This window comes from Chinchilla lanigera, unplaced genomic scaffold (genome assembly GCF_000276665.1).
Source record: "Chinchilla lanigera isolate Chin_1 unplaced genomic scaffold, ChiLan1.0 scaffold00015, whole genome shotgun sequence".
Taxonomy (NCBI): domain Eukaryota; kingdom Metazoa; phylum Chordata; class Mammalia; order Rodentia; family Chinchillidae; genus Chinchilla; species Chinchilla lanigera.
Genome location: NW_004955416.1, coordinates 25,425,369 through 25,437,096, shown reverse-complemented (window position 1 = coordinate 25,437,096; position 11,728 = coordinate 25,425,369).

The following is an 11,728-nucleotide window of genomic DNA, read 5'->3' as shown; positions in this document are numbered from 1 at the left end:
CTTTTGCCATATTTTTAGTCAGTGGCAAAGACCTCCTTTACGGATTTGTTTGTTGCTTATTTGGCCTCCTGCCTACTCCAACACACCCTAGACTGTTAGCCCTTAAACAGCTGGAGCTGGCAAGACTGGCTTGTTGCTCTGTGCCCAGACCTACGGGCAGTGCTGCATATATAGACCCTGAGGAATGTCTAATGAGCAACGTGCCCAGCACCTCACAGGCTCTGCTGCATCTTCCTGTTTCAGGGGCACTGTGTACCCTACAGAATTGCCTTTTCTTTCTTTTAAGTCATGGACATCTCTGTGGTAGAAATCCTGGCTGTCACTTCCCATCTGCTTCTAGGAAATTAATAGAAACAGAAGATTGCTAATAGGTCAAGAAGCTACTCATGTGGAAGGTGTGAGAGAAAGAGCTCCATGAGGTCAGACACTGGGCTGGCATGTTTACGGCTTTGTGTCAGTGACAGGGTGAGTGACTAGCCCAGAGGAAACCCTCGGAAAGTGTCTGCTAAATGGAGGAGAGAATGAATGAGTGGCGTCTTTAGAATATTGATAAATGCACAGCAAAACTGCAAGATGATCATCTAAATGACACATTGATGGTCCTTCAATAATCTGAAAAAGGGGCGATGAGGATCATGAGATGACACAAGGATATGGCATGCTTTCATCTGTCAATGCAAGTCAGAGGGCTGGGTTGGGTACTTTCCACTCAACGAGGGTGGGGTTAGGGAGCAAAGGCAGCTGCTGTGGGAATAAGCAAGCCATCACTGAGACCGTAAATATGCCACAGACCCGCACTGAGAGGCTGACGGATGCCCTCCCTGCAAAGCTCAGATGGGAGGGACTCATGGAGTCCAGATTTTAAATTAGATTCACCTGAGCCCACTTCATGAACTGTCATTCTTCAGATGGAATGGAGAAGAAAAGAGGGTGGTGCACGCAAGAAAATCTTTGTAGCTGAGCCTACCTGACTTCCCTCAGTGAGAGGCACATGAGCAGTGTTTCATGTCAAGGAAAAGTAGTTAAATTGCAGACTGCTCCATCCTGGTCTCAGAATTTGGGAGGTGTGGTTGGTGCCTGTGGACCACTCATCTCCCCTTCCTTTGATCTATCACTTGATGTGGGGAGAGGCTTTTATGTGCAGTCCTTGCACAATGGGTAATTTAGTTCATCCCACTGTAAAAAAAGAAAAGTAGTAAGTCTAGTTCTAGTACATTTGCTTCAGTTATTCTTTAAAGTACTTAGGAATGTATTATTCTCATATGCTTTTGGTAGCCTGAACTTGTTTTCCTGGTTGTTTATAATTTTTGCGCTCTTTTTAGTCAGTTGAATGTTAGTAAGTTGCAAATTTAAAAATCAAGTAAGGATGAAGGTGTATACTCTGCCGGTGTGCATATTTGTTTGAAAAGGTGATGCCCAGGGAAATTGGCATCACATCAAAAAAGATACACCTTATTTATATCTGAAACCGGCACATCATTACGCCGGTTAAACTTCAGGTCCATTTCTGGTCTTTTTATGCAATGTAATTCAATCTGTAAAAAAATATCTCCCTTTCTGCTCAGAGCCTAGCCATTACATTTTTAATTAGCCTTCTTGGCTGATTTATAGGCAGTATCTAAGAAGTCATTCACAGAAGTCTTGATCTGAGATTTAGACATGCCCATATCTGAGTGAAGTGACTACTGCCTATAATAAAATGTATGTTCATCACATTCCGATGGTAGCTTCGCAACCCAAGGAAATGACCTGTGGTTTACAAACCACGTGTGTATATTTTATTTTAAAATTATTTCAAAAGTCTCAAGGTTGAAATAAAAAAAACTTCCTTTACTGTATATTTTGCAGTGTAAATTCTATACAGATTGATATTTCTTTAAGAAAGAATATAATTTAAAAATAGTTGCCCTTATCCTTTAAAATAAACACTACCCTCTGGCTTTCTTGGGCAGGAGGCTTAGGGAAGTAGAGAAGTATAAAAGGGAATAATAAACTTTTGAGTTTCTGTTTTGGTTGAAGAAGACTGCGGGAAGAAGAAGGTGGTATCTCTGTTGGTTTCGTGTTCCTGTAACAAAATAGCCAAGACTGAGAAACTTATGAGTCTTTGGCTTTAGTTCTGGAAGCTGAGATGTCTGAGAGCACGGTACCAGGATCTGCTATTCATCTGCGAGGGCCTGCTTACTGTGTGATAATACAATGGGGGCAGCACATGGCAAGACAGAGCAAGCATGGTCACTCAGGTCTCTCTTTCCCCTCTTATAAAGCCACTAAGGCCATGAAGAAGGCCCAGTGTTCATGGTTTCATCCAATTCTCTCAGAATTTGAAGATTAAGCTTAGAACACATGACCTTTAGGAAGACACATTCAAACTTGGCTGATGGCTTCCAAGTTCTCATAAGATGGGGGATGTTTTATTCTTTTTTAACTCAAGCAAGAGAACAGGGTAATAAAGTGCGTGACTTTGAACCAGTTTTGAGGTTTTTGTATCTTACAGTATGTTTTGCAAGCTTTGAACCTCAAAGTAGAGCTCTATCTAAAGGAGTACATTGTGGACCAACTTGCATTAAGGATCCTGTGGAATTAAGGTGACACAATTTGTGAATAGATCAGGGCTAGGAAGGAACTGAGAATGCAGGTGCAGGGTATAAAATCCTTGTGGAACTCTGTGAACCAGAGAAGGTCTGATCTATTAGAGAGAGGCATGATATGGCCAGAAAATAACTTCATCTGCTACAAAATTAAATTATTTTCAAGGTGAAATATTTCAAGATCTTTTCTATATCTCCATCCCCATTAAAGAACAATGAATCTTTTAAAACATTTTCAACTTCTTATACATACTGTTCTGTGCTGCATAGAGTAACTTTTGCATGGCGATGGCATGGTGGCAGAATATTCGAGATAAAAGTGTGTGCTGCCTATATTTTTCCACCTTCCTTCCAGGCAGCTAGGTTGTATACATTCCTGTTTGCAAAGGGTCAGAGCAGAGAGAAAAATTTTATCAAAGTCATGATGTTCAGTGTCACAGAAAGGAGAGGGAAGAGTGGCTTTCAGGCTGTGAGGATGATCTGGCTGTGATATATGTCACCCCATTGATCACCAGGGTTGATTCAGCTGATCTAGCTGGCTAGGTGGGTGTCCCCATTGTCCCTCACCACTCTGTGTGTGACCCTCTGGAAGCTGCATGCTCAGTGGAACAGGACAACCACCCTCCATAGAGGAGGACCCTTTCCTCAGTCAAGAGTGTATGAGTCAAGGGTATAACAGTACTCCCCTGCTAGAACTTCCAAAGAAGCTCCCAAAAAAGCAGCTTCCAGGTTGGTGGGTACTCAGGTAATCAGGTGCTAAATCAGTTAAGATCCCTGAACTCTTCAGTTGCAGCCTTCTGGAAAAAAGACAGTGCTCAGACAAAATCAAATGTTATATGCATTTACACACTTTGTTTCCCAGCCTACAATCATTCTATGCCCACAAATGCATGAAAACAAGCAAAGTTAGATTGCAAGATATCTTGCAAGCCTTGTCTGGGATGTCATTAGCTGTGCCCAAGATAGTTTTAGAGATTAGAAGCTTCTTTCCTATTTACTTTTGATCAAGTAAACTGCGTGGGTTTTGGAGTGAGCTTGACAAATAAACTGTGCCCTGAATAATGCCAGAACTTTTACTGACTCAGTCAGATAGGGCAGTGGGTAATTTTGAAAAGAGTTCTACAAATTATTTGATATTTCCTTCTTCAGTAAATTACTTCTTTTCTTCCTTTGAGTGTGATATGTTCTTCGTGTCTTGCTTTCAATGAAAAGTGCATGGTAGAAGTAATGGACTGCATTTCCAATGATAGGTCATCAAAAGGCTGTGGCTTCTTTCATGGCTGTGCTGTGTCTCTTTTCCTTGACTGCCTCACGCCGTGAAAAGCAAGCTGCAATCAGCCAATGTGAATGCAAATTTTTAGCCTGCAACCAGCAAGAAACTGATGGTTTCTGCCCATAGCCATGAGTGCCAATAATCACACAAGTGAGATCCCATCACCTTTACCCCGTACTATTCATTAGAGAGGAGCCACTAAGCCCAGCCAACACTTGGGAGAGGTTTACACAAGTTTGTATATCCCAGAAAGTGGGGGTCATCAGGGGGATTTTGGAGGCCATTATAAGTATCAATTCAACTACAAAAATGTATCTTAAGGATGAGGTCATGTCTATTTCCTGTTGATATGGCTTGCTGTAGTAAAGAGTTCCTTGCTAAAGAGAATTTGTGGTGCCATGCCTTGTGAAACTTTGGGAAGAACAGAAAGTCACAGCAAACCTTGGTTCCTTTTTGATCCTTAAATCAATTGGATGATGTACTGAGAGACTATCCATAACCTTAAAAACCAGGATTTTCCTCTCTAACAAACCAGACCTTACAAATAGTCTATGTATCAGAACCTTTAAAACCTGGCAGGCCCAGAGCTAAGTCACCCCATGATGAAGGTGGAATTCACACCTAGATTTAGAAAAGTGGTCTGAGACTTGTTTTCCAGTGATGGGACTGTTCTGAAGAATCAGGGTAGAAACAGATTGCTCTGATGTATTAATTTACTCAGAAAAATAGCTATTTTGGTGACATCTATAGAGCTTCTGAATAAGAAAAAAATTCCCTCATTGACAAATAGTACTTTTTTATTTGCAGTACTACTGAGGAAGGGTAGAGAGAGACACACAGAGAGGGAGAGAAAGAAAGAGAGAGAAAGAGAAAGAGAGAGAGAGAGATTCTGCAGCTACCATCCCTTAAAATAGCAAAACCTGAGAGGTGATACATTATATATGAAGACAGGCGATGAGCCTGGGGCTAGCTTCCTCCCTGTGAATCCTGCCATTTGCATTTCCACTGCGTGCCTCTTAGCAGCACTCCATCAAGTACTTGAGCATTCCTTGTTGGATTTTCTTTCTCTTCTTTTGTTGAGTTTTCACCAGGCTTCCACGTCCAAAACACCCACTTTGTGAGAGCTTCTTGCTTTCCTTGATATCAGTTTTGTCTAGTTTTTTTTAAACAGATTTTATTGGTACATTTTAGATATACATAGTGATTACATTCATCATAGAGAATTTGTACCTGTACACGACATAACTTGTTTATTTTTTCCCATTCTGCTCCTTCTCTTCAATCCCTTTTCTCCTCCCCATTTACAAAAGCTTTGTTTCCATGTTTTACTTCTTTTCTTTCTCTCTCTCTCTTTTTATGTTTCCCTCCCGCTCTGTCTGTGTTACAGGGCTTTAAGAAGCAGATTTGTGTAGTTCAGTCTCTTTCCCTCTCACTTCTCAGGGGGAAGGAATCATACTAAATGAGCGTTTAAGCAGACCTTTTAAGTGTATGTGACAGTAGCTCTTGCACTGTGCAAGTGATCAGCAAAAATGAGCTTATGAAGGAGATGTTCAGGAGTGTGTTGTGCCAGTGTGCTCCTGGAGAGTTGTAGATCTCCCTGTAGAAGGTGGTGACATTTAGCCCTGTTTCTAGAGCAGGGACATGGCTGACACTCTGCCTGGATTAGTACTTCTCCTCTTGAGTCCTTCTACTTGTGATGACCCATGACTCCACAACGTGTGAGGCTCCTTAAGGGCATGGGATGTGTTTTGTTGGTCTAAGACATTTTGTTCTAGTTCTGTACCTTAGGACTCTCATCACATGATTTTTGAAGGAATTAATGAATCCTTAAATAAATAGCAAGTACATATACACATACCTGTGGACAAATTTCCTGACATCTACTCTTGTGTCAGGTTTTGTATGAGATGCTGACATGTGGTAGGAAGGATGTGATTTGTCCTTGGATAGCCTGGATTTAGGGCTTCCTCTTTGTACCAGCTGAATAAACATGGACACATCCCTTCTACACAATGCGTATCACACTGGTAACACTGACCCACAGGATTCTGGATATAAAAGTATCAACATAGGAAAGTCAAAAGGCAGTACTTGGTATTTTGTAAAGCTCAACAAATGTTTGTGTTTCAGGTGGTACAGACAAACAAAGCATATGGACATCTTTTTTGAATATGATTTACCAGTCACCAATTTATTTCATTTTTTTCCTTCAGATTGGGAGCTGCTGGGTATGTCATATAATACATGGTATCTTGGTGCTTGGATGATTACTTTATAATAACTACTCAATTTAAAAAATATATAGTAGTAAGAGTTGAAAAACAAGTTGGTTAAGTGAAAGAAAGTCTTCATTCAGATCCTGGCCTGAATTCCTTGTGACCAAGATGTTTAATATTACTGAGTGTCTTTTTTCTAAGCAATAGAAATTTTAGTTTTTAAGAAAAATCTCATGGTGGCAGTGAATAGGTTAAACTGCTTGTTCTGGTGTCCAGCACATAGTAAGTGCATCCTAAAGTTTAGTTTCCCTTCTTCCTTACTTATGGTAGGAAGCATTGCTCAGCTGTGCTCTGGCCATGGGTGACCCTTGTCACCTATTTTTGTTCAGCAAGTCTTTCTAAGACCCAAGGGGGTGTGACTGGAGGCAGATGATGGAATGTGCATGCGTGTCAGCCATAACTGAACCCACCTCCCTCCAATCTTTCCGCTTGTCCTCCCTCACTTTCTACTTCTCAAAAGCGCTTGACCAGTTGATATATGAAGCAATGAGCTAAGAAGGAAAAGCCACACAAGCAAAATCCAAAACAAATGTACTAAGTAGTACTGGTAGATGCCTTGATGGATGGTTCTGTATTGCAAGGTACAGGCCTCTTCTCTTTCCTTTGAAGCTCTGCTTCTGCTTCCTTATGGTTGCATTATGACTGGTTTACCAAGATGAGCCAGTGACACTGGTGTGTGCATGTATGTCTGATGAAGACAAACTATGGCCTCTTGCAGAGAAGAAAGAAGTCCCACTCAAGAAGTTCCTGCAGGCTGTCAGTGATTCTTCTGTTTCCTCCCACACCACATATGGCCACTGCCTGTGTCCACAGAAACCCTCATGCAGCTCCAACATCACCAATTTATGGAAACTTTAAAGCAGATAGTCTTTCTGCCTCACTTTTAGTAAGCGATTCTTAATGTAATATTTTTTCCATATCTACCTTCTCTTACACTTGTGACTCATCAGAGGACCAAAAGTGATATGATTTGTTTATCCTTGTCTTCTCTTCTCAACCTGTTCACTCTAGAAAATTTTACAAAATGAGAAGATGGTTGGATAAAAAAAAAAAAGATAATAATGCTGAATATGCAAAACACCTGGCTCAGTTCAGGAGCTGAAGTGGAGTTTCCGGTGCTCAGTTTTCTTTTTATTCTCTTCCTTCCTCCTTCCACCTTCCTTCCTGGCTCCAGTGCTCATTTGAAGCCAGACCCTGTGTCAATCTGCCATTTTTCTCTTCAAGCCCCTCTCATTTCTATAACTGTATATATTGGTGATCATAATCCTCCTGCTACCTAAAATAATTTGGGTATAAGAGAACGTTAACAGTAATAAACCTGGTTTTCATCTTCCTGTATCAATCCGCTCCTTGCTTAGGGAAGCAGTCATGGCTACATGGAAAATGATTGCTCTCAAGGGGCTGATATCTCAGGCTGGACCTAAGTGTCTTCTACTCAGAGTGTAGACTTGGTTTTTTTCCCTAATGGCCAGCAGGTTCTTCTCTTATAGAGGGCCACTGAGTTTACCAGGAGCCTTAGGAGTATTGTTGAAGATACTGTTGAGAAACTCTTCATCACTGGAAGAGAAATTAGTGCAATAAGACAACTTCACACTCAAAGCCTATTCTCTTTTTCAGTTTATTTCACCTTCCCCCTGACTTCCTCAGCAATTAGTGAACTACTACTCACTCCTTAACATGGAGAAAAGCAATAAAAGCAGTTTCCTGGCTTTGGTTGTATAAGTTCTAAACTCATCAAAAAGATTTTTTTTAAGTAAGTAAATCAGTAAGAACAGGGTTCCTTTGCTGGGAAGTCATCAGAAATGACAAAAGAGAAGGCTTTCTCTTAGTAAGAAGGATAATATCATTTGGGGTAGAGGTTGACCCTACCCCAGAGAGATGAGCTCAGTAGACAGCTTGCAGTAGAACCCTCACAAGTTTACAAATCCTCAGAGAGAATTCTGTCCATGTGTCCCGGAGAAGGAATAATGTGTTATCTCCAAGAGATGTCTGCCCTCTCAGGGGAATGTAGAAGTAGCCCAGAGACTCTCCTTGGACTAGAAAGGGACTCACAGTCCAGTAAAAGTTTCAGCACGCAAATGAGTGGACACAAGGGCTAGTAAATCTGGAGAATCGATCACACTGATGGAAATCTGAGGGTACACATCCCAGGTTAAACCGGTGTTTGGAAAAATATTAATTCTAGGTCACCAAAAATAAATTCGTTGCAATTCTGATTTAGAGCTCTAAAGCTAGTTTGTCTATGTGGGTGTTTGTTTTCCATCAGGCCCATGCGCATTTGTACTTAGACACGACAGTGGTGGCCATGGAGAATGGATCACAGTTGGAACTTTTTAGGAAGCCTTCTCTGCCACTACTTTTGGTCCGTGATCTCTACTTGCTTAGGCCTCACCTCTTTGTCATTTGTCTCTTATTTTTTTTTCTGATTTCTCTTTACTGGTTGGGGTATGGACCTTCAGGCCTATACTGCCATACTCGACAAACAAAGAAAATTCAGTGTGCACAGAAGCCAGGGAGATAGGAAATTCCAACTCCTGAGTAGAAAAGTGCAAGTTGGTTGGTGCACTGCGTGCAATATTTATCAGGACTATGTTGGAAATCACAGAAAACCCAATTCAATTTAGTTTGAGCCCTTAGGCAATTTCCTGGCCGATAAACTCAGAAAGTCCAAAGAGACTCAGGTGTGGTAGAATCAGGGATAATTTTTTCAGAACCAGGTTTCTTTCTTCAATTTATCTTGGCTCTGTTCACAGGCATGGATTGTTTTTTTCTTGAGACCCTGAGTAAGTCAAGGTTAAAACTAGGCTACCCCTTGTCCTCCAGAGAGAAAGTTCTCTTGCAGTCATCCTAACAGCCCTCTCAAAGGATCTTCTTACTGGTTCTTACAATTTTCCAAAGTTTTTCCCCAAACCAAACGCTGTGCCCAGGGGATATTATACTCTGCTTCTCCAATGGTAGGGGCATGTTTAGTCCTGCGGCTGCAGAAGAGTGTGCGTCTATCAAACACAGAGATCGAGGAGGGGCCAAAGTGAGGGTATGTATGTGGAGCTGGCTGATAAGAGTAGAAAACTAGGATGAACTTTATCTGGAAAAGAGAAACAGATATCAGGAAGGCCCAAGAGGTGCTTGTCAATCTTAAGTACAGTCATTTCTCATGGGTATTTGCTGTAGAATGCCCCATGGATATTGAAATCACCACCTGCTCAAGTCCTTCATAGCAAATGCCAGCCTCCTGTACACTTTCATCATCTCTATAGGCTTTATAGCACCCAGAGCAATGCAATGCTAGGAAAATAGTGCTATACTATATTTCTGAGAGCCTAGTAATGAGGAAAATGCTTTCACAGGTTCAGAGCACATGCCCTGTTCTCTAAATGTTTTTGGGTCAATGTCTGTTGAACTCATACAGTGTGGAACCCGTGTCTATGGAGGGCCACCTGTATGTTCTGCAGAAGAGGAACTTAGAGAAATTGATAAGCCTTGGCTAGAAAGGTGGGATGCTGAGTTTGGAAATTTGGATTTTATGGCTTTGTAGCCAGTAGGACACAATTATTGGAGATGGCAGGGGTGGGAGGATTGTATCGGATTAGTGGAAGATGATGTGAGCACATGAGAGAGAGGGGCAGCAGGCATTCAGCAAGGAGTGGGTGCTGGCTCGTCTTTAGTTTTAGGTCTCAGTTTGAAGGAGCACTGTTTTTGGAGGGAATGCAAAAGTACACTCTGATGCTTACTTTACGCTTCCTTTTATAATAGACAGAAATGAACGAGACGACCAAAGTGGTCCTGTTTTTAATCAAGTTCATTTGTGAAGTACAACTGGGGCCTCTTGCCACAGAGGGTATTTAATGGATTTGTGAAAAAAGGAAATATATTGGATGCAAGCATAAGGCCCAATATTCTGAAGATTAAAATACTTCTACCTTGTAAAAGGGAGATGTGAGTTCTCAGTTTTCACCAGCATTTCTTATATCTACACCCTCAAATTGGTAACCCGTATATCAAATGAACACACGCCTGTGCTTTGGAACTTTGGTGTTGGTGTTGCTCACACAACCAGATAAATATCTGGAAGTTTCAGCAAAGAAAATCTCGTGTTTGTGAACTATGAAACACATGCGTTTGATATCACCATAACCTGACCCCCAGAATTTTTAGAAGTAAGCTTCTCTGTTTGAAGTAATTGTTCCTAATCTATATGACAAAGAGGAAAAAATTTTAAGGCTACTGCATGAGAAAGTGCAGAATGGCTATGTTCTCCCAGCTCTTTTCCCAGGGGATTTAAACATTGTTTTAGAACTTGGCATCTGGGTCCTGCACATTTTGCAGAGTTCACAGCTGTTTAGGTTTAAGATGTAATTGCATTTAATTATCAGTGTCAGATAAAACACACACAATCCCCCTGGTCCAAGTAGAACCATAACAATGAGGAAAGTGAACTCGGCCATAGAGAAGTTACACTTGAAGATGCAGCTTGGATTCTTCCAAAGAAGTCTCCTGCCACAAGAGTTCTCTAGATGTTTATCAGAGAGAGGTTACAGCAGAGACTCCGAACAGAGAGGCTGTTGGAAGATTTATGTGCCAATTTTCAGTGAGATTTATTTTGATAAATTGTACTGTATCAATATGTAAAAATCTAATAAATATAACTCTTTAAAGAAGAGGCTGGTTTTATTTTACTGTTGCAGAGAAGAGGTTTGGCAAAAAGTCAGAATGTGCATTAAAAACACACTTTCAAGAAGTCCAATAAATAAAGTCTTTGAAATATGGTTTCCTAGTGAAAGGCATTTTAAATCATCTTGATAAAGAATCTAAATGAGACCTTTAAATAAGAATGGCGAGTCCCCTTAACTTATTATTTATAGATCGTTTGGAAATAAAATCTATGCAAACTGATTTCTTCTTCCATTCTTTATAAGGCAACTATAATGTCAAATTTTAACAGCACATGTGGTTAGCTGGAGAATGTCCTCGTTAATAGGGGGAGGTGAAGCCTAGCTAGCTGGTATTTACTGAGCACATAGAGTGTGCTGGATGCTGTGTGAGATGCTTCTTGTGTACTGTGTTTCTTTGTCCTATGTGAAGAAGCAAAGCAAATAGGTACTGGATCTAGGCTAGCTATGTGAATTTGAACAAATTTTTTTGCCTCATTGTGTCTCCATTTCTTACCTATGTATGGGGCTAATCATGGTTCCTGGCTAGTAGGGTCACTGGAAAGTTAACTGAGTTGGGACATGTGTTTAGCACAGCTGCTGGTATGGAGAAGGTGGCAATAAATGTAACTCATAACATAATCATCCCCATTTTACTTAGAGTTGTTGGTGAAGATATGGCTCACAACCGCATAGACCTGGAGCTTGGCTTCAAAGCCCGGGTGCTAATTATGTGTGGGAACATTCTCAGATCAATGAGCTTTCAGAATAATGTTGCTATTGCTTCTCTCTGTCTGTGCTGTTTTCATTCATTCATCCCATTGTCTTTCTTATATATGTATGTTATCTATCTATTGCACATATAGTATATTATATCTGACCTATATATCATATTATGCATGATGCACTATATTACATTCAACCTATAATACACATTACATA